At 35.9% G+C, this 23053-nt stretch overlaps 1 pseudogene; it reads left to right on the top strand.

The window, feature by feature from the left end:
- The first annotated feature begins 4268 nt into the window (after positions 1 to 4268).
- LOC127416266 (alpha-1-antitrypsin homolog) lies at positions 4269 to 7021 on the top strand (annotated as a pseudogene).
- Positions 7022 to 23053: the final 16032 nt, after the last annotated feature.

The raw sequence follows: 23053 nt of genomic DNA, 5'->3' as shown, positions 1-23053 counted from the left end.
TTAGGATGAGGGTTTAAAAGATTTTAATGCACATTGCAATGAATAGTAGTTCTATCAATCAGTCAACATCCCACTTAAACTTTGGTAAATGTTTAATGTTACTTGAATTGGTGCTACTTTAGTGAATTTCTGTCTTTGTACTAGCATTTTAAGTATTGTTTTGTTCTATTGTATTCTTTTCAAAGAAGGAAATAAATGCATTTTGACATGAAATAAGTATATACAGTCAAATTTCAACACTTAAAATCTGAGATTAATCGCGATTAAAAAAATTTAATCTATTGACTTCTCTAGTATGTACAAATGTTAGTCAATAAACAAATCAAATGATTATGAAGCGCAAACTTTATTCATGCCACCAGAGTAAAATGTAAAGATAACAGTGACACATAGCTTGTATATCATGCCACACAGCACATGGATATATAAAATACTGTCTCATTGAAGTCCCTAGAGAACTCCCTCTCTCCGTGGCAAAGATGAAATTCTGGCTTTCCAACCTTAGGCTTGGGTACCTCTCTCATTCTGTTTATATGCATGCAAGTATAGCCTATATTTAGATATAATCCAGTTCAGACAGAGCTGTATTAAGCCAAAAGCATTGTTTGTGGCCACAAACAGCTCTGTAAACTATATAGCTCAAGCTTAATTCTGAATTAAACGGTTGTAAACATGCCAATAAAATGTAGAGTGTGTGACATTGTGGTCTAACACATTGATTTCCTTTCTCTGTTTGACCGGTTGGCAGAGATCTGATTCCCAAACATATACTTTAGAGACTCTCTTGAGAAGCACGGGTGTTCGGTCAGTGTTCGCCAAGTCAGCCAATCGTACAAATCCCTCACAGAAGAAAGATATGGAGTCGACTCATGTGAAGGTATACATGTAGGACCACAGGTAATCACTTGTTGAGTGTCACTCTCTCTATGTGCAGACTTTGAGGTTGAATTGATTGTGGATGAAACTAAATCTAAAAGAAGGGGGATCTTAAACACTGGCCTGAAGTGCTACAGTATTACTGTGCAAGTTTCAAAAATGAGATTGCAATAAATCTGAGTAAGATTGTTTAGCAGATATTTTTAAACTAAGGGGAGAAAGAATGGGCTGTAAAGTGTTTTGAATTTTATAAAGTTTATAATAAAGTTATTAGATATAGCATTTGTTTTTTAAAGAGCTGTGTTGTTGACAAAATTAAACAATTTTTATTTTTATTTTGATGATACAAGAAGCTCATCACATATTGAACCCTTTTACATGCACAGACATGCATTAATAAATCTCCAAAAATGTCACACGATATTTAAAATAATCAAGTTCTTCTCTGCTTTTGACGTCACACCGTCAACAGCCATGCACACAACACTTGTGCATATTAAGCCAGAAAAAAGCAGGTAATGGTGTTTATATGTCACACAAAATCAGGGTAATGGGCAAAAATGTGTCGATTGGTTTATTTTTAATGTGTTTACATGACCACACATATTGTCAGCTTATTATGCATAATCGGTGTAAGAACTTGCATGTAAATGCGTGCTCACTGTACATCAAGGTCTACGCATGGAAATGTTCATTAAACATTTTCCTGGACAGTAATTTTAAAACATTTGTTTAAAATTCAGTCATTTTAGTTTATCCCCAAATGCAGCATTTTTACCCTTAGAGTAACCTCAAATCAAAGCACATTAATTTAGATTGCTACTTTTCACTATATGGAAATAAAGAAACACCATTGTATTCTAAGATGAGAAGACTTCTTTGATCAACACTTTGAGTGGGATACAGTATTGTAAGTAGTTTAATCAATCCCAAATTGCTGAATGACTAGTGTGTGGGGTGTTTTTTTTTATTTTTATTTATTATTTTATCTACTCTCTCAACCAACACACAAGACTACTGAAAGGCACTTATGCAAAAGTCCAAAACTGTGTTGCATCACTGCAACTGTAGAGCAACAGTTAGTCATGAGGGATTGCATTCACAGGTTAATGTTTAAAGATTTTACCCAGCTGATGCTTGAAAGAATATAAATTGACTCGGCTCCATCCGAACAGTCTCCTGTCAAGAGGACTTTGATGGTAAGTAATTCTCCTAAAGAATAATTAAAGCCAGTATTTAAACAAAGTTTGCCTATTCTTCTATATAGTGTTGCTTAAAATATGTGGAATGCAAAAACAGATATTTATGCGAATAAGTATAACTTTGAATTTGTATTTTGAACTTTGACTAACATTTATATTTTTAGATTTTCCAGTAAAAATATCGAAATAAGATCATATCTATCAAGACACATTTACTTGAGAAGAAAACTGATGTCAGATATTAATTGGCAAATGTTTTGTAGGTTGTTTGTATGTTGCAATTTAGTTTGATTTCTCTGAAAGCATAATATACCGATTTAATGTCATTTTGCTTCTCCAGTAAATGCATCTTGGTTTGTAGATATTTTTACTGGAAAACAAGACAAAAAATAGAGTTAAGGCCTATTCACACCAAATCTGAGACGATATTTTCTCAATCTGTATGAAAAGCAAATTCACTCCTGAAAATGTTTTATCCAGTACAGTACAAGTTTCTCCATTATAATTAATCCATGGCAAAACACAAACGTTAATGAAAACTTTAGTAAAAAGCCTACTAACAATTTCATGATTTCAACACAAAATAAAAATTTTCCCCTTTTTGCCATTCCTTGCCATACCTCCTTAGTCTAATTTTTCAACGTGATCTCATAAGAATTCATATGTATTCTTATGTAAAGTGTCCGTTTGCTAGACCCAAATTCGTTTACATACGTTTGCATAGATACCGAAACGTATAACATGGACATACTGACTGCATCTAAAACTAATCATTTTATGTATGTATAAAAGTATAAATGTTAATGTATAATCGATTAATATTGAATTCATGGAATTAATCAGTTAATTGCATTGCAATTACAGTATAATCAGTGAGATTAGTTACATTTTAAATGCCATCACATATTTAACACAGTTGATGCATTTACCTAATATGACATTATAACAGTTTAATTCATTTCAGAAGCATTACGACAGATTTTAGCAGTGATGTCAAATGCTCATTGGCTCTCACATGTCTTGTGACCGACATGCCGTATTCTGCGACGTATACAGTATGTTTGAATGAGATATGACGGCACTGTTACAGAGACATCAGGAGAAGATTTTCAGTGATTAATAACTTAAATTATACTCTCTACCTCACACAACGCTATTGTATCCCATCAAGGAGCACATCGGATGCAGCACATTGCCCTTTGGACTACTACTTTACTGAATTTTGCTGTTTTTCTGAATACATTTATTGTGATTACATTTATCTGCTTACGTTTTTTTTTTTTTTTTTTTTTTTTTTTTTTATATGGTTAAGATATTGTTATGGTTAGGTTTAGGGGTAGGGTGGGATTAGCAGCTGTAAAATATATGTAAATGAATATATTGAAACAAATTATTGTCACTGTACATTAATCTACTTGTTACATGTTTTTATATTGTTGAAAAGTGGTTATGTTTAGGGGTTGGGGTAGGGTTATGGGATTTAAAATATCAACAACAGTAAAACATTTAAAATATAGTTACAGTATTTAGTATATAATAAATTACATATACAAATACTGTATATTTATAATGGATTTGTAAATATTTTACATTTCTAAAGGTGTAAACACGTTAAAATGTTTACATTTTAGACACTTTCAAAATGTTAAAAATATTAACCTACAAATACCTGCGTATAATAATGAGATCAGGCTGCATTTTTATAGCCGCTGTGGCATTTATCATACAGTATAATTCCTTGTGCTCGGATACTAAAGACAAGAGCAGCTCCACATCCATCTTCAATGGCAGTTCCTAGTTGTTTTCTTTAAGTGTTTATTGTTGGTTTACTAAGTAACTTATGGTGCACCAGCACACTGGATTTTGTAGCTGCAGCGGTTCAGGACATGTGATTAAAAGCACTTATCTCAATGGTCGATCAGTTTTCTTCTTAGTCTGAAGAAGAAAAAAAACGGACTGCTCTCCCTAAATAAAACCTTCGGATTGTCAGCTGACAATTTGTTGGACCCGGTGTGAATAGTGCCATTGGAATCCATTGTTCCTATTCAAAAGCTTTGTTCACACTGAACATTCATATTGAAAATTCAGACTTGATGTTAATAAGCCTCAAGAATTTATTTTCATTTCTTTCCCAGTGAGATCTGTTTCACAATGTTGAGTTCTTTGGTTTTAAAACATACAGGTGAGAAAATGTGGGGAACAGTGTATTGCTATGTGATTGCTGCCTTGCTGGTGGTGACAGCCTGGCTGCTCCCCATGTCGGACATGATGGCCACGACCACCACCATCTCCACCATGGAAAAGATGAACCTCATCCCAAACATAAGGGGGATGATTCCTGCCATCAGCTCGCTCCACACAATGCCGACTTTGCCTTCGCTATCTACAAGAAACTCACTCTCAACCCTGAAGCCCAGGGTAAGAACATTTTCTTCTCCCTGGTTAGTATTGCCATGGCTTTGAGTATGCTGGCTGTTGGTGCCAAGGGTAACACTCATTCACAGATATATAGCAGCCTGGGTTACAATGCGTTGCAGGCACAGCAGGTCAGTGAGGGCTATAAGCACTTACTCCACATGCTGGGCCACAGTCAGGAAGCCATGCAGTTGGAGGCAGGTGCTGGTGTGGCCGTGAGAGAAGGTTTAAAAGTGGTGGACAAGTTCATGAAAGACGTTCATCATTTTTACCACAGTGAAGTCTTCAGTGTTGACTTTTCCAAACCTGAGATTGCTGAACAGGAGATTAACAAGTTCATTGCCAAGAAAACCCATGACAAGATCACCAATATGGTAAAGGACCTGAATCCAGACGTGGTGACGATGCTGATCAATTATATGTACTTCAGAGGTACTTCTATTAGTATTCTCCACATAAGTACTAATATTTGTAGAAGTTTTAGTTTGTTGGTTGATTGTTGTAGGCTTTGAGTTGCAGTGACATATCTTTCATTTTGTCCTGGTAGGAAAAATCCATTTGACGTAGCTCTGACCCACAAAGCTGATTTCCATGTGGACAAGGACACCAAGGTCCAAGTAGACATGATGAAGAGAACCGGCCGCTATGACATCTATCAAGACCATGGCAACAACACTACAGTCATGATGGTACCCACAAAGGCAACACTTCCATGATGATCATTCTCCCTGATGAAGGCAAGATGAAGGAGGATGAAGACTCCATCTGCAGACACCTTATTAAGAACTGGCACAATAAACTCTTCAGAAGGTAATACAAGATGTACATTCAGATCATACCGTGTTACCACTTACCTTTTGTGTGATTTATATATATATATATATATATATAATTTATTTTATTTATTTATTTATTAATTTTTTTTTTTTTTTTTTTCCCACAAGGCTTATTAGAGTTTTTCCAAAATCCCTATACAAAGACCAAAATTATTAGATGTAACTCGCCCTACAGCTTTCAAGCTTCATCCACCAAACTTGGTACAGACCTTTGGACTGTTCTGACTTAGTGTGCTATATCTTTTCTAACTCGTGGTTTTTGCACAGAAATAAATAAAAAATACCAAAATCTCAGAATTACATTGACTGAATGTTCAAACATTGGTCCACTAATCTAATTGGACAAGTGACACTCCAAGAGAGTTGATATTAATTGTAACAGCACTGGGATGGTCCACTGTTTGAATCCTTCCTCCTGTCTATGTTGGCATATCCATTCATTGATGTTTGGTGATATTGGTGCATTTATTCCATTTCTACTTTTTCTGTCCTTTAGCTTTGTGGACCTGTTTATGCCCAAGTTCTCCATCTCTGCAACTTCCAAGTTGAAAACCACTCTGCAGGACATGGGAATGGTTGACGCGTTCGGTGACAATGCAGATTTCTCTGGAATCAAAGAGAAGATCAAAGTCAAGGTGTCACAGGTACATGTGGAAATCTTTTTTTTCTTTTATCCATTTTGATGGACTACTAAAGTTTGATAAACCTAAAGATGTATACGCATATGAATGCAGTATTATACTATACCTAGAGAGCCATACTACACTTTGGCCACCATTTCCAGGTTGTCCACCAGGCAGTCCTCAGTGTTGATGAGAAAGGCACTGAGGCAGCAGCTGCAACCACGATTGAAATGGTGCCCATATCCCTGCCAGACACTGTGACCCTCAACCAGCCTTTCATGCTGCTAATTGTAGAGGACAGCACCAAGAGCATCCTCTTCATGGGCAAGATCGCCAATCCTACAAAGTGAGGAACTTGCTGGCCCCTTTGCATTAGGCTTCTAATTTAAAGGGTAAAGATCATATTGTAAACTGCAATAAATGTTTATGATGCTAATAAATTGAGTCATCATTGAAAATGCTATAATGAAATGTGTATAAATTCTATACCAGTCAGAACACAATGCTGTCTGGAAAAGCTAATCAAGTTTGAGCTTATCAAATTGCCCTACTTAGATATTTTTACAGACATATAACTTCATTTATTGAGTACTTTAATCCAAACTGATTTACTGTATGCCCAACTTCGTCTAACTTTAGTTTAGGGTCTAGGAGGTAGAGGTAACTTCTGTAACGCTTTATGGTGTTGGCTAACTTCCATTCCTCAAGAGTGCTGCATATGAACGACAGACATTTTAGTTTGCAGCATTGGTCTTTTCCTGTTAGGCTACCATTTGCCAGTGGGACATAGTTTAGTTGAGGATACATCTTTGAATTTAATTTGTATTTGGACTACATGGAATATTATGTAATGTGATAGCGTTTATGTTATATGCAGTAGCCTTATAGAGACAGAGCTTTGTAAGCTCTCATTCGCTCTCTTTTTTTTATTTTTTATTTTTTTTATTTATTTATTTTTTTAGATCAAATGCATTGAGATTAAATAACACTTTAGAAACACTGCAGCAAATAATTTTCTTAATCATGATTTTGTGTAGTTTTCCAGTAAAAAAAAAAAAAAAAAAAAAAAGATTTAAGAAATTATTTTATATTGCAGTGGAACCACGTCTGACTCTTCAAACAAAAGTGAGAAAATAAACTGATGTGGCAGGGAGGAGTGAGGGGCCGGGTCGTGATGCTGCACACCCGGCCCCTAATCAGGCTAATCAAGCCCTTGAGAGGGATAAAGGCGACCGGAAGCGGCAGTTCTAGAGAGAGTTACGGGCAGCTGCCCTGCATGTGTTTATGTTTGTGTCTTTTTGTTTTATTAAAATATTATTTATATTGTCAAGCCGGTTCTCGCCTCCTCTTTTCCATTGAACTTTGTTACACTGGTGCTGAAACCCGGGAAGGAGTTACCATCCACCCCAACGGAGCAGCCGCGGCCATCCTGAGAGCAGAGAAATGGCCGCCGACCACAAGAGGAGGAGGGGCTCCTAGCCGACCACCTGGAATGGTCAGGGCTGCTGCCAGGGGCAGAGGAGACCCTTGCCGGCCGCTAAAATGTGGCAGAGTCAAGAAAGGACTGCCGACCGCGAGTGGGGAGGGGCTCCTGGTAGACCGCCTGTAGCGGGAGAACCACTGCCAGGGGCGGGGAAACCCCACCGTCCACCGAAAACGCGGCGGGGCATTCCGTCCACCAGGGGCTGGAGGACTGCCTCCGATCCGCCCGGGAAGGCGTGGCTGTCGTCCACTAGAGGGTGGAGGAGTGGCCGAGGACCAGGTTACGACATATCGGAGAACCGGCGATTTCGTTTTGGCCTTTCCCTCTAATTTTTTTTTGTTGTTGTTTTTTTTCTCTCCCCTTATCACCCTCCCAGGTCTGAAGAGGTGGGGATGACCTGGGGAGGGCCTCGAGAGGGATAAAGGTGACCGGAGGCGGCAGTTCGAGAAAGAGAGAGTGTTACAGGCAGCTTATGTTTATGTCTGTGTCTTTTTGTTTTATTAAAAGATTATTGTCAAGTCGGTTCTCGCCGCCTCCTTTCCATTTAACTTTGTTACAACTGATAATAATTACAAAATTGTACCTTGATAGTTGTAAAAATGGTAACACTAGGTTTATTAGCAAATTCAGTTTGAACATTCCTAAAAAATAAAAAATTTCTCATCTCTAACTCTCCAAAATCCAACTCTGTTTTAGCTTGCACTGCAGAGAGAAGCATGAGATGATAACCTCTGGTTCATTCCCCTCAGCTCTCTGACCTTTAACCCTTTAATAGAGCTCACGCTTCAGGACAGTGTGCTCAATCAGTACCACGTCCTCCATGAATCCAACACAGCAGGATGAGGCTTGCCTGTTTCTGCTAGAATATCAAGAGGGCAAATACATGAAAATGAAATGCGAGCCTTATTGTGTGCAGTATGAAATCAGGATATAGATAACATCAGAGTGATACTGATTCTAAGAAAACTGGCAAAGACTCACATTATGTGGTTGTAATTCCTTCAGAGAGCAGAGTCACGATTAGGTGAGAGGAAGGTGTTGATAAGGCTACATTTATCTACTCCAGCATGCTCATACAGCCAGTTAAACAAGCCTGATTAGAGAAACTGAAGGATCTCACTAAAACTGATCAAAATCTAAAAATAAAAAATGATTCAAAGGGATGCAGCCTCATAAGTCACTCTTCACTTTCATTGTGTGGAAAAAAAGATGCAATTAAAGTGATGGTGACTGAGATCTCCATTTGCGTTCCATGGACAAAAGAATGTCATATAGGTTTGGAACACATGAGGGTGAGAAAATGATTTTTTTTTTTTTTTTTTTTTTGGGTGAACTCTTCAAACTCTGACCTCTTCAATATGGAAAAAGTAAAGAAAAGCACAATTCAACTAAAAACTAACCCAATGCAGGCACACAACAGAAAATTAATTGTGTTCTTTATAACAGATATCTAATACTTACACTGTATGTTATGCTGTGATTATTAAATGAAAAGCTTTAGGTTTTTTGTTTGTAATGTATTTTAAATACGTTTAAAAAAAAAAAAAAAAAGTTGTTTGCTGGACTATGAACATTACAGAAACACCTCCACTGAAACCCAACTGCATTTGCCCCCACCTTTGCAACTGCAAGCACCAACACACACCATTGATGTTAGTTTGTTTAATTGCATCTGAAATTCTGATACTCTGTCTGGTCACTGAAATCTCAATGGACCTTTTGCCATTAGAATGCTGCGTTGTACACCTCTCTCCAATCAAATGTTGCAGAATTAAAGCGATAGTTCATCGAAAAATGAAAATGATCTCATTTACCCATCATATGTGTATGACTTTCTTCTGCTGAACACAAAGATTTTTCAGAAAAATATCTCAGCTCTGTAGGTCCATACAATGCAAGTGAATGGTGGCCAGAACTTTAAAAGGTCCAAAATGCACATGAAGGCAGCATAGAAGTAATCCATATGACTCCAGTGGTTTAATCCATATCTTCAGAAGTGATATGATAGGTGTGGATAAGAAACAGATCAAAATGTACATCCTTTTTTTACTATAAATCTCCTCTTTCACTCTAACTTCCACATTCTTCTTCTTTTGTTTTTGGTGATTCTCCATGCATATCGCCACCTCCTGGGCAGGGAGAAAATGTAGAAAGGCCTTAAAGGAATAGTTCACTCAAAAATGAAAATTCTTTCATCATTTACTCACCCTCATGCCATCTCAGATGTGTATGACTTTCTTTGTCCTGCTGAACACAAAGATTTTTAGAAGAATATTTCAGCTCTGTAGGTCCATATAATTCAAGTGATTGGGTGCCAAAAAGCACATAAAGGCATCATAAAAGTAATCCATATGACTGCAGTGGATAAATCCATATCTTCAGAAGTGATATGATAGGTATGGGTGAGAAACAATCCAATATTCAAAAGTCAATTTTTTGATAGCATGATGAGAGGATTTTCATTTTTGTGTGAACTATTCCTTTAAGGATTTAGTCGAAAAGGACTTAAGTATTGATCAGTTTCTCATCCACTGTATAATATTGCTTCTGAAGACATGGATGCTTTTATGTGCGTTTGGAGTTTTGATCACCATTCACTTGCATTGTATGGACCTACAGAGCTGAAATATTCTTCTAAAAATCTTTGTGTTCAGCAGGAGAAAGAAAGTCATATGCATCTGGGAGGGAGTAAATAATAAGAGAATTTTCATTTTTGGGTGAACTATCCATTTCTATGTAAAAATACATTCTTTTATCACAGCTGAATGTGCAGAGACAACTATAAGTAAAGCATTGATAGGATGATTCCCCCCAGATGTATAAACAATGTGGCTCTGTGGAACTTGTGTTTGTTATCCCAGTTATATCAAGTAAGTGTATTAGTCTTTTGCACAACTTACTCTCAGTACACAGAACAAAAGACAGAATAATTAAATACAACCAGTAGCTAAACCAATGGCATGAGTTTGGGGCGGGACTGTCTGTCTGATCTGTTTGTCCAACCAATGGTAGACAGGGAGAAGTGCTTGTAAAACCTGTTTGAGAGCAATCACTATTTTTGTAATTTCATTTGGTGATGCTAGTGGTGCAGAAGTTACACATTTCAGCTTTAAACAGATCAAAGGATGATTTTTTCCCCCCACTTTCAAAAGGTGGCACTGTTGTTTCACTGTCTGAACTTTAAGAGAAAGGCAGATAATGAGAGAAGAGGAGAGAGGGAAAAAAAAAACAGAAAGAGAGCAAGAAATGTTAATTTTCTTTCAGTTGGCTATGAAGCGCTAAGCAAAGCAGCCAAGCCTCCCAATTCACTGACCACTTAACACTACTAATGACTTTCATGCTCAGAACGGCCACAAAAAAAGTCTAGCATTCAATTTGAGACAGACCCTCACCACTAAATCTACAAACTAGGATGTGAGTTAAGGACGAGGTAGGTGAACACTCACTCAGTGGCTTTCTGCATTGGCAGTGTGACGAAAAGGCAGGGAGCGTGTCCCTGTTATGGATGGTAGCAAAGTTAATTGAAACTAAATGATTCTGTAGGCACGGCCTGAGTTGCCAGCGGGCAGAGGCACAGACGGCCGTTAGAGGTGATGATGGACATCATATGGCCACAGCAGGACACCAGCCACCAACCACACAAACTAGGCCCGAAATACTTGTATTTGTGTACATCGCATGATTTCTCCCCCCAAAACCATTTAAGCGCAAATCATACCCCACAGTCATGACTAAATCCTCAGGAATGTTTTCATTGTTCATCTCAATCACAGTGCTGATTGGCCACACAAGGTTACACAAGTGTTTTTTGTTTTGTTTTTAATTAAATACACAAAATACAAAAATGCCAGGGGTACACAAATGCGTATACAAAATGAAACATTACATACAATTTACAAATTATAAAAATAAACAAGAAGGCTGCTTAATGATTTTTTTTTTCTGTGCACTTGCTGGTGTTAACTTCAGCGTCCAAATGCGATTATATATATATATATATATATATATATATATATATATATATATATATATAGTATATTCAGTTATTTAACTCATTCTTCATTCTTTAATAAAGTCTTGCAAACAGTATGACTTTATCACATGCAGTCCTAGCCTAGAATTCATAAAATAATACGATGATGATGAAAATGAGAGAGAGAAAAAAAACTCACATTCAATTTTTTAAAAACCAACAATTAATTCTGACAATAAAATGTTATTGAGAACTACCGTCATGCGTATCTTACCGTTTGTCATCATCAGCTCCATTCACGATCTTTCTGAAGTTTGAACTATTCACAGGTGACTGCACAATTGAGATGACCAATAGAAATTTTCCTGAGGGTTTAGTCATGACTGCAGGGGTGTAGTTTGCGTTCAAGTGATTAGTAAAAATATCACATGTACATCAAGGAAAAACACTGTTCTGGATTGCTCACTGCTAGATATTGGAGGCAGGATCCCAGATTAAAAAGATCTCACCCAAATATTGAAAATTCTGTCATTATTTACTCACAATTATGTTGTTCCAAATCGGATTATTATTATTATTTATTTATTTATTTATTTATTTATTTATTTTTGCTAACACTTTACAATAAGGTTGTACTTGTTAAAGGGATAGTTCACCCAAAAATAAAAATGATCTCATCTCATTTACTCACCCTCATGCCGGAAATCCAGCAGAATCCACAAATAAATGTCATTTGGACATACAATTTTAGGTAAGACATTTTTTTTTTTTTTTTTTTTTTTTTTTTTTGCCTTGTGTTTTTGATATTATACTTGGTAAATAGGAAGGAAATTGACATGTGAGTTTTAATTTGGTTTTATCCGAGCAGCAAGGCTTTGCAAGTTCATATAAGGTCCAACAGCCAGCTCAGGATCATTTTACAAAGGGCTGAATGAAATCCATTATCATGAGTTAACAATGTGATAAAGTAACATTAAATTTGTTGTTTTGTAATTAAAGTGTGACCAAGCTTTACATTATCGCGCGGTGCGCATTTTGAATCAGAATATTTCTGACGCTGCAGGTTTTGCTGCCTTTTGGAATTCAAATCGAGCGAGGCCTGAAATATTGACAGACAAGATGCTTTTGTGTTATGGGCAGGGGTTAAATTGGGATTAAATGCATATTGTTCTTAATGGGGGAAACAAACACTATTTACAAACAACTTTTTACTCAAATTATTCTGATAATATAATTTGTAATGAAAACATTTGCATTAAATTATAAAATAGTTTAAAATACATAAATTTTCACTAGTGAATCCCACTATATATGCTAGAAAACATTGTCTTTTGAAAAAATAATAATAATAATACAAATAAATAAATACTGAATCAACAAAAATGGAGGACACACATAAATATACACATAACAGTTAAACCTTTTACAGTATGTTGGTCTAGTGTTCTTTTGATCTCCAGTTGTATGATACTTTGATCTATGTTTATGTTGATTTCGATGCAACTGATTATGGATTCAAAACCACTTCGGGTAGCTTTTTCATAAATGAAGCAAATTTGCTACTGCATATCAGTGGATCTAACAAACGGGTGAGCAGTTGATTGGATATTACACGTTTTCTTTGAAATGGAAATTGGACCGCAGCGTGATAAAGAAGCAGAACGCACGTATATGTGGGGGCGCATTGTCGTGCTGCTCTCTTATGTTGCCTCTACCGATGTCCGCAACTGACTAGCTAGGCCTCGTTTCCCAAAAGCATCATAAGCCTAGGGTGATCCTAGAATCCATCTTAGTTTTGCGGCCCGTTTCCCAAAAGCACCCTAAATTAAGTAGTACTTGAAAATGCTCGTAGATTAACGAGTGCTCTCGAGTAGTCATACAGCACTAAGAATATTGTTAGGACGCAGATTTATGCAGACACTTGCAGGACAATCGCGAAATTACACCTAACACAATTTAAATACCTGTAGCTATACTTTACGCTCATTTAATATCAGTATACAAATGTTTTATTTTATTATTATTTTTAACTGACAAAGATAATAATAATAATAATAATAATAATAATAATAATAATAATAATAAATGCAGAAAATGGTGAGTCAATATTGGATAAACAGATAAATTAATAAGTAAACAAATAAAGTTATTTGTGGACTAGTTGGTAACAACAAAGTGGTGGCATGATTGTTGCAGAGAACTGTAAAAATTACAATCAGAGAGAGAAGGAAAAAAGTCAATAAATTGATGCTGTGCATGGAAATCGTCCATACGGCATATTGGCTCCTCATCCTTGTCTCCTCTTCCTCTCTGACTTTGTAACGTATTCTGTTAGATTACTCAAGGTCAGTAACGTATTCTAAATACTTTGGATTACTTCTTCAGCACTGGTAGATTTTTTTTCACTTGTTTTGACTATAAAAACTCTGCCAGTACAGTAAGACAAAATACACATGTTAAAAATATACGTTAAAAATATATTCTCTGAAAAACCTAAATATCTTATGCAGTGTTGTTTCTAAAACAAGATAAATCAAATTGATCTTGTTTTAAGGATTTTTAGATATTTTTACAGGAAAACAATACAAAAATTATTATGAAGTATAAGATTTTTGCCCTAATATCAAAGGTCTTACTAGAAAAATAGAAATTATGATCTAACGTGAATTTTCTTGCTAAAAATTTTTTTATCGTGCCTGGTAACGTGCATGTAAAATGGCTAGAATTAGCATTTTAGCTTAATGTAAAGCTGAAAATTTACACAAGGTTTATTTCTATTTCTTCTGCTGCAAACTTACTTCAAACTTACTTTCTGTCTGCTCGTATGAATGTAACACATCATAAGAAAGTGTTTCACCGCTGTTCAAATGCACTTTGGATCGCATCATTTATATGTATACATATTTCCATCTGAAAGGACTAAATATTAAATGAAACAAATGACAATAAAATGCAAAGTAATCTCTTCAGTAATCAAAATACTTTTTGAATGTAACTGTATTATAATTACCAATGATTTAAATTGTAACTGTAGTGGAATACAGTTACTTATATTTTGTATTTTAAATACGTATTCCCCCAACCCTGCATGTTGGGTAGCATTGCTGTTAACTTTATCACTTCTGGGAGTAAAGAGGAGATCTCCCTTTGATTGGTGAATGTCCCTAAAGCGCAGCTTCCACGCATCTCCTTATTTTGTGCTCCGCAATAACACGGTGAACCTCGTTATATTCAATTAATGCTTATCATTAGCAGGACCATGCACAGGGTCTCCACTGTCTTCACTGATCCTGGAAGCTTTAATCTCGACCCACAGAGCAAATTTTGAAAATGAAATATTAAAATGCACATCTGATAAGCAAAGCAGTGATTGTGCAAAAGAAATCTATCGTTCAGTACAAAATGATTGTCGTGAATTAAGTTGTACATTTAAGAAAAGATTTTTTAATATTTCCAGCGAGCTAAATTACAAACGTTTTTAAAGTTACGCACAAATATAATGAAGTTGCAATGACGAGCTGCACTATACGGTCACATTTCAGCACTTCACGTTTATGGACAGCGTCTCTTTTTAGTAGCACTTAAACCACATCATTGCACGTTCATGTTAAGTGCAGTTTTGGGAAACACGTAAAAAATAACGAACATTTAGCTCGTAGAAAAGAGATCAATCGTTATTGGGAAACGAGGCCCTAGGGCTGGGTTTCCCGATAACGTTGCAACTTAAACTTTTACGATCATCTTAAGGAACGTGGCTCGTTATTATACAATGGAGTAAACCTGTTTCCCAAACCAGCACGTAGATCGCTTGTTATGAAGTAGAACTTAAGTGCTTCGTTACGGGAGCATAAAGGTGCTGATCACTTTGGTAAATATGTCTAGAGTTTGTCTTCTCAACATGAAAATAATGTGGAAATACTGACAAACATGGAAGTTGTTTGTAACCTTGTCGAGGTGCCAAAATGTATTAACTATTACATAATTTAATTATAGAAATAATGATGGCTTTAGTAAGATGGAGTTTCAGATGTATTGATGCTCAATCATTGAGATGAATGAAAGTGACGCAATAAATGCATGTAACGTGAATGTACACTATGTGAATCATAAGCGACTATAAGTGAGCCTAAAGTTTTTTGGCTGGAAACTGAACAAATGCGCACAGAACAGGATATATGGATGATGGGCATCAGTATTGAACCACTCACAGACCTGTCTAAATATTAATAGATCATCTGGTTAGAGTTCAAGGCACCGTGTACTTGTAGCCATACTGCCATTATGCATCATGCAATTTGTTTCTGCCTTGTAAAAAGACTATTCACAATATTCTCAGCGAGTCCCATAATTGATGGCACTCTAAAATTAATAACTCTTCTTGGGAAATTTCACTTGCATAAAGCTAAGGTAATGTCTATTAAGCCCTGTTTTAAGTTATTTTGCATAGATTTGAAAATGTTTTATGACTCACTGAATGCATTGACCAGAAATAAGAAATCAACTAAAACCTCTCTTCTATTGAAGAGTGTTTTTTCACACTTAATGACAAAGAAAATGTGCAAATTGCTCAAGAAAAAAGACTTTTTGTCACTAATATTTGTATGTAAAATGGAAAGATCTGTTTCGTATTTGTCCACTGTCCACTGTATTTCTCAAGGTGGGTGGATTTTCCGGTTGGCTAGCGGAAGTGTGATTGGTTGGCGTTTTGTGTGTAGCCGGTCTCTGCTTGCTTGCGTGTCATGTGGTTAGATTCTTGCTTTTTAAACGTTAAATGTAAGATGTCTTTAAAATTTCCCAGACAATGTGTGCGGTTAATGGTTATCCTAATAATCAAGCGAAAAGTTTTATCTAAAACAGCAATGTTATGATCAGAATCCACTCGCAAAAAAAGCGTCCAGTCCCAGATCCTGCTTCTTCCATCGGCTGCCTACATAAGGATTGACTTAGAAACATCTGTTTGAAAAAGCTTGGAATAATTTGTTTGTGTGCTCTTTTCACTTTATTGGCAAGAAGTCAACAGCAGGGATTACTTATATTATCCACTGCTACGATAGACATCCAGAAACGGAGCGCAATGAGTTACATATAAACAATAGCATAATTGTTCAAACAGGTGTGTGTTTACAATAGTACATGTGCTGAAAGTTCATTAGACATTTTGAGAGTTTGTTCTTTTCTATTCAGCGTTGGCCTTTGTGAATGCTTCACGTGTTTTGAAATGCCATTATTACTGAGTATAAAAAGGAACAGTGTTTTTCCTGAACTGTCTGTGAGTAGTGACGATGTTTTCAACTGTTTTCATGCTGTGATGCTAAATGGATAAATTCTACAGTGGAAGACCATAATTATTAGATGAGACATGTACAGTAGTGATATGTTTTATCATGTTTGAAATTATTTGTATTGTGATTTTCCTCTTTCCTAAATTTTTCCTGCCTGCAATTCACTTTCTTTTGAGCAGTGACATGCACAGGCATAAGCAGGACGGGGCGGAAGGATAAAAAAGGGCACTGATTTTTTTATTAATGAATAAAAAAATGTATTGTTTTTTAATGAGTAGTAATTATGCATAACTAATTTATTTGCTTTTTGAGTATTTAACAATTGTCTTGTGTGTGTGTGTGTGTGTGTGTGTGTGTATGTATGTATGTATATATATATATATATACATACATACTGTACATATATATACAGTGCCTTGCAAAAGTATTCAGACCCCTGACCAATTCTCTCATATTACCAAATTACAAATGGTACACTAAAATTTCATTCTGATTGATACTTTATTTCAAAACACTGTAACTCAAAATCAGTTATTGTAAGGTGACATTGTTTTTGTTGGGAAATATTTTTATGAAAAATAAAAAACTGAAATATCTTGCTTGCATAAGTATTCAACCCCCACACATTAATATTTGGTTGAGCCACCTTTTGCTGCAATAACTGCTTTAAGTCTTTTGGGGTACATATGTACCTGCTTTGCACACAGTGATGAAGTGATTTTGGCCCATTCTTCTCGGCAGATTTGCTCCAGGTTGTTTAGGTTGGTTGGGTAATGCTTGTGGACTGCAATTTTCAAATAGTGCCAAAGATTCTCAAAAGGATTGAGATCATGACTTTGTCTGGGCCACTGTAGGACATTTATCTTTTTGTTCTTGAGCCACTCCAATGTTTCTTTGGCCTTGTGCTTGGGATCATTGTCATGCTGAAAGGTGAATTTCCTCCCAAGCTTCAGTTTTTTAGCAGACTGAAGCAGGTTCTCTTGCAGTATTTCCCTATATTTTGCTCCATCCATTCTTCCTTCAATTCTAACAAGATGCCCAATCCCTGCTGATGAGAAGCATCCACACAGCATGATGCTGCCACCACCATACTTCATTGTAGGGATGGTGTGTCTTGAGGCATAGGAAGTGTTAGGTTTGCTCCACACACAGTTTTAGAGTTTTGGCCAAAAGCTCTATCTTGGTCTCATCTGACCACAAAACCTTCTTCCACATCGCAGCTTTCAGATGGTACTTTTTGAGTAACGGCTTCTTTCTTGCCACCCTCCCATACAGGCCAGTGTTATGCAGTGCTCTTGATATGGTTGACTGGTGCAACATTACTCCACTCCCAGCCACTGAACTCTGTAGCTCCTTCAAAGTGACTGTTGGCCTCTCTGTGGCTTCTCTCACAAGTCTCCTTTTTGTTAATGTGTTGAGTTTTGAGGGATGGCCTTTTCTTGGCAGTGCCTGGGTGGTGTAGTGCAGTTTCCACTTCCTGATTATTGATCCAACTGTGCTCACTGGGATATCCAAACATTTGGATATTATTTTGTAACCTTTCCCTAATCTATGTATTTTTATTACTTTATCTCTAACTTCTGTGGAATTCTCTTTGGTCTTCATTTTCCTTCAGATTCAAAGCCTGACCAATGATCCTTCAACAATGTTTATTTATATTTTATTAATTTATTTATTTATATTTTTTCAGAAAATGTGATTGCAACTTTAATGATTCACAGGTGGATGCCAATGGTAAAGTAATTGTGTCCTCGTTAGGGCAATTTCTTTCATCGGTGTAAACTGGCAGCTTGAATACTTATGCAAGCAAGATACTGTATTTCAGTTTTTTTTATTAATTTTATTTTTATATTTCCCAACATAAAACCAATGTCACCTAACAATAATTTATTTTGAGTTCCAGTGTTTTAAAATAAAATATCAAATATAATGAAATTTTATTGCACCATTTGTAATTCAGTAATATGAGATAATTGGTCAGGAGTCTGAATACTTTTGCAAGACACTTTGTGTGTGTGTGTGTATATATATATATATATATATTCATTCAAAAATAATATCCTAGTCTGTTATATTTCTCACATATAAGCACCATGGTAATACACTTCTTTATTTATTTATTTTTAGACATGGTCTGTGAAAACCCCATGTTTATGACATGTGTCATAGTAAAACCATGGTATTATTTTAAAGTACCTTGGATTACCATGACAGTATCATGAAATATGAACATGATCAATCATTAAGTACCATGGCAATACCCTGGTAACGTGGTGCACGGTGCAAAGGGGCGATGAGAAAGTGTGAGGCAATTGACTGTCTACCGCGAATGCTCCTAGAGTGGACTTTTTATCTGACCTGTTACTTGTCTGAGGTAACGGCACTTCGATGTTCTGGGGGAATTCAAAACGGCATTTTTTGCTTTCTTGAAGGGCACTGCTGCGGGAGGGGATGCCACTCGAAAGCTTGTTTAAAACGAAAGTGGGAAAATTTATCTTTTCTCGGAGGGCCCTTCCACAAGACTGTTAGCGAAGGGTACATTCATACAGTAATGCCATGTTTCCTTCAGAGTATCCACTTCAAGGGCTCTGCAGTTTGGAGTGAGTATAGGGCATAGGGAGGATCACTTGTGATTGGAATCTACCCTCGATCTGCTGTAGCGCACGCTCTTAAAGGCACCTCCACTTATTTTTCTTTAATACACCCGCGATTTACAAAGAAATTTCATAATAACACATTATTACAGTTACTGTGAGATTATGATGAGATTTTAATTTAATTTAATTTAACTATTTTAATTTAATTATTAAAACGTCTCCCCTTTTTCTGGACGACCAAAAGGGCACCTTTAGATTTGTGAACGAAAGGGGCAGGGGCTTGCACCCCTGCTGCCCCCATTCTGTGCACATTAGTGCTTTTGAGTGTCTTTGCAGAATGTGCATGTCTTCCCTTAAGGGGAAAAGGTGATTTGGAAAACAGTGTGGACATTAACTCAGTATCAATTAAATATACTGTTATTTTATATACCGTTATATTAAATACTGTTTTATAGTTGCTTTACAGAGAACATTGAACTTTTGTGTACAGTGATTATAATGTATGTCCAAATAAATATTATTATTATTATTATTATTATTATTTTTGTATGGTACAGTTTATTGTGTGGCTGCTAATACATCGTTATTTCCTACACAAGAACAATAAATTCAATCAATCAACAGGATCTGTTGTTCAGTCAACATTAAAACATTTAATGTATGTTATAGCATTTACATATGGATATTAAGTATGTAAACTAATAATTATGAAGCTATATTGAGTTTACTACATGTCCATCTATATAATAGGTGTGGGTGAGAAACAGAACTATATTTAAGTCCTTTTTTACTCTAAATTTCCACTTTCACATTTACATCTGAAAGTCATATTTCAGCCTGTTTAGTTTCACTTTCTTATCTGAAAATGAAATTTAAAGTGGAGATTTAGAGTAATAAAGGACCTAAATATTTATCTGTTTCCCACCAACACCTATTATATAGCTTCTGAAGATATAGATTTAACCCCTGGAGTCATATGGATTACTTCTATGTTTCCTTTATATGATTTTTAGAGCTACAAAGGTCTGAACACATTCACTTGCATTTTATGGACCTACAGAGCTGAGATATTTCTCTTAAAATATTAGTTTGTGTTCTGCTGAAGAAAGAAAGTCAATGATGAAATAATTTTCATTTTTGGGTGAACTGTCCCTTTAATTGATGTATTTTCAAACTTTAAGATGAAGTGTGTCATTTCTGTGGCAATAGTGCCACCGAACGGAATTGCAAAAATAAACTATGTTTTCAAAACAGCTTTCTGAATACGCAAACCCGTCTGCTATTGATCGAACAAACAGATAATCCCGCCCCTAATTCACCCCATTGGCTGAGTCAATGTTGTTGTGTCAGGCTGGACGGAACACTCAAAACAAACAGTTTTTACAGTTTTCAAGAAAATTAACTTATGACTGGCTTACTTATAGTTATGTCTGCATATTAAGCTAGTATAGGAGTCATTTAACATAAAAAAGGAAACTTCAGCTTTAAAGGAATAGTTCACCCGAAAATGAAAATTCTCTCATTATTTACTCACCCTCATGATATCCCAGATGAGTATGACTTTCTTCATCAGAACACATTTGAAGAAAAATAGAAAAATACCTCAGCTCAATGGATCTTTAAAATGCAAGTGAATGGAGATTTCTCTTTTGAAGCTCAAAAATCACAGACAGTCAGCATAAACGTCATCCATACGACACCATCTGTTAAATTATTGTCTTCTAAAGTGACACGATCACTTTTGGTTTGAAAAATATAAATATTTAAAAACTTTTTTTTAAACTTTAAAACATGCTTCTGGTCAGGAGTGGTCTGAGCATGTGTTGTAATCGCATTGGCATTGAAACACGCGAGAACTGAGGCATGTGCATCACAGCCGGAAGAGCAGCTTTGTTTACAAGTGAGAAGGAGGAACACTGTACAGTAGTTTTGTTAGTTTTGGTTTAGATCTGTATTGATCTGTTTCTTTACTCACAATGGTGCATTTGTGTGCTTATCCTGGATGACTCCACCGAGTGGAGAACGTGAGATTACATCTGTATCCATGGCAACGCGAATACATCGCACGAGAGACCACTTGGACTCCACCCTCTCCTGAAGCATTGGATTATAGTTTAGTAAGTACTTAAATGTTGATATTTTTTCACACCAAAAGTGATTGTGTCACTTTAAAAGACATTAAGTTGTATTGATGATGTTTATGCTGACTGTCTGTGATCTTTGGAGCTTCAAAAGAGAAATCTCCATTCACTTGCATTTTAAGGACCTGCTGAGCTGAGATATTTTTATTTTTTCTTCAAATGTTTTCTGGTGAAGAGAGAAAGTCAGACACACCTGGGATATCATGAGGGTGAGTAAATAATGAGAGAATTTTCATTTTTGGATGAACTATCCTTTTGAGACTAAACATATCTTCAAGCGATATTGTATTTCCAATTAGGCACCAAAAGAGCTTTTCGTTCACAAATCGTACATTGCTACTTCTCTTCCAAGCACCAAGGAGAGCTATGGCAGATGTCAACATTTTTATTGAATAATGACATAAATTTAAGTAGGTTCCTCAGACAATCGCTATTGTATGGCTTCAGGAGTTGTGGAATATAGCACGCTAGTCATTTGGAGCCCTTTCATGGTATATTGATGGTGCATTTTTTTTTTTTTTTTTTTGGAGCTTGACAGCGCCAGTACTAATAAATAGTATACATGAAAAGTGTAGCTAAACACTGTGACTCTGGCATTTTCAAAACATTGCTCTGTTTGAGTATCTTAACAGTCAATTGTAAATGGCATGAGTTTTGGGCGGGAATATTGTTGATCGACTCTTGGCAGAGGAGGGGAGTATTCCGGAAAGCTGTTTGAAAAAAGGCTATTCATTTTACAATTCCATTTGGTGACTCTAATGGTGCAAAAAGTACACACTTCATTATTACATCAACACCAAAAACAGCAATTATTATTATTATTGTGTTTGTTTAGCTTATTTTTTTATTTACTTATTTGATGTGGGCATAAGAATTTTCATTAGTCAGATCATGCTGCATTATGTCCAATTAAATGAATTAAATTTTTTTAATGTGTGGATTAATGGTAATTTCAGAAGATGTGTCATGAAAAATTATCAACACATTAAATTTTATGGAGATTTTAAAACTGCGTGGCAGAGGTCTTTCCCTTTCCTGCCATTATTTGCTCATGGAAATGGGTCATAAATTAATCATCTAACAAAAAATCTTGAATGTCTTCAGTCTTCCTAGATCTGCTTTAAAGATGATTGTCTCCTATGGAAATTATACTTTTTCACTTCAAAGCATAATCAGAGCTTAGAAGGCAAAAGGGGGTGCCCAGCACTTTATTTGTTTTTTTTTCCCACTGTTAATCACATTTCGAGGAAAGATTCATAATTCATGTCTCAGAGACATCTGATCGTCAAAACAAACAAAAGAGTGCTGGTCAGCAAAGGCTCCCTGGGAGGAAGAACTCAATATATATCTCCATAAGCTATTGTTTCATAGAATCTGAGGGGATGGCATAACAATCAGACTGAAAATTCATACTGTAGTCTTGTGATTGTGTGATTATCGCAAATTTGGAAGTACAGTAATACACATACTGATGGGAAGCCCTTATTTATCAATTGGTAGGCAGAATATTGGAAATATGGTAACAATTAATATTCATTTTCCCTTTGTTAAGGGTATATTAATGGGTTCATTACTGACTAATAATTAAATTGCAAATGCATTATAAGACATTGATATTGTGTTAT

The sequence above is a fragment of the Myxocyprinus asiaticus genome, chromosome 25 (assembly GCF_019703515.2).
Source record: "Myxocyprinus asiaticus isolate MX2 ecotype Aquarium Trade chromosome 25, UBuf_Myxa_2, whole genome shotgun sequence".
Lineage (NCBI taxonomy): Eukaryota > Metazoa > Chordata > Actinopteri > Cypriniformes > Catostomidae > Myxocyprinus > Myxocyprinus asiaticus.
This window is presented reverse-complemented; position numbering and strand designations above follow the sequence as displayed.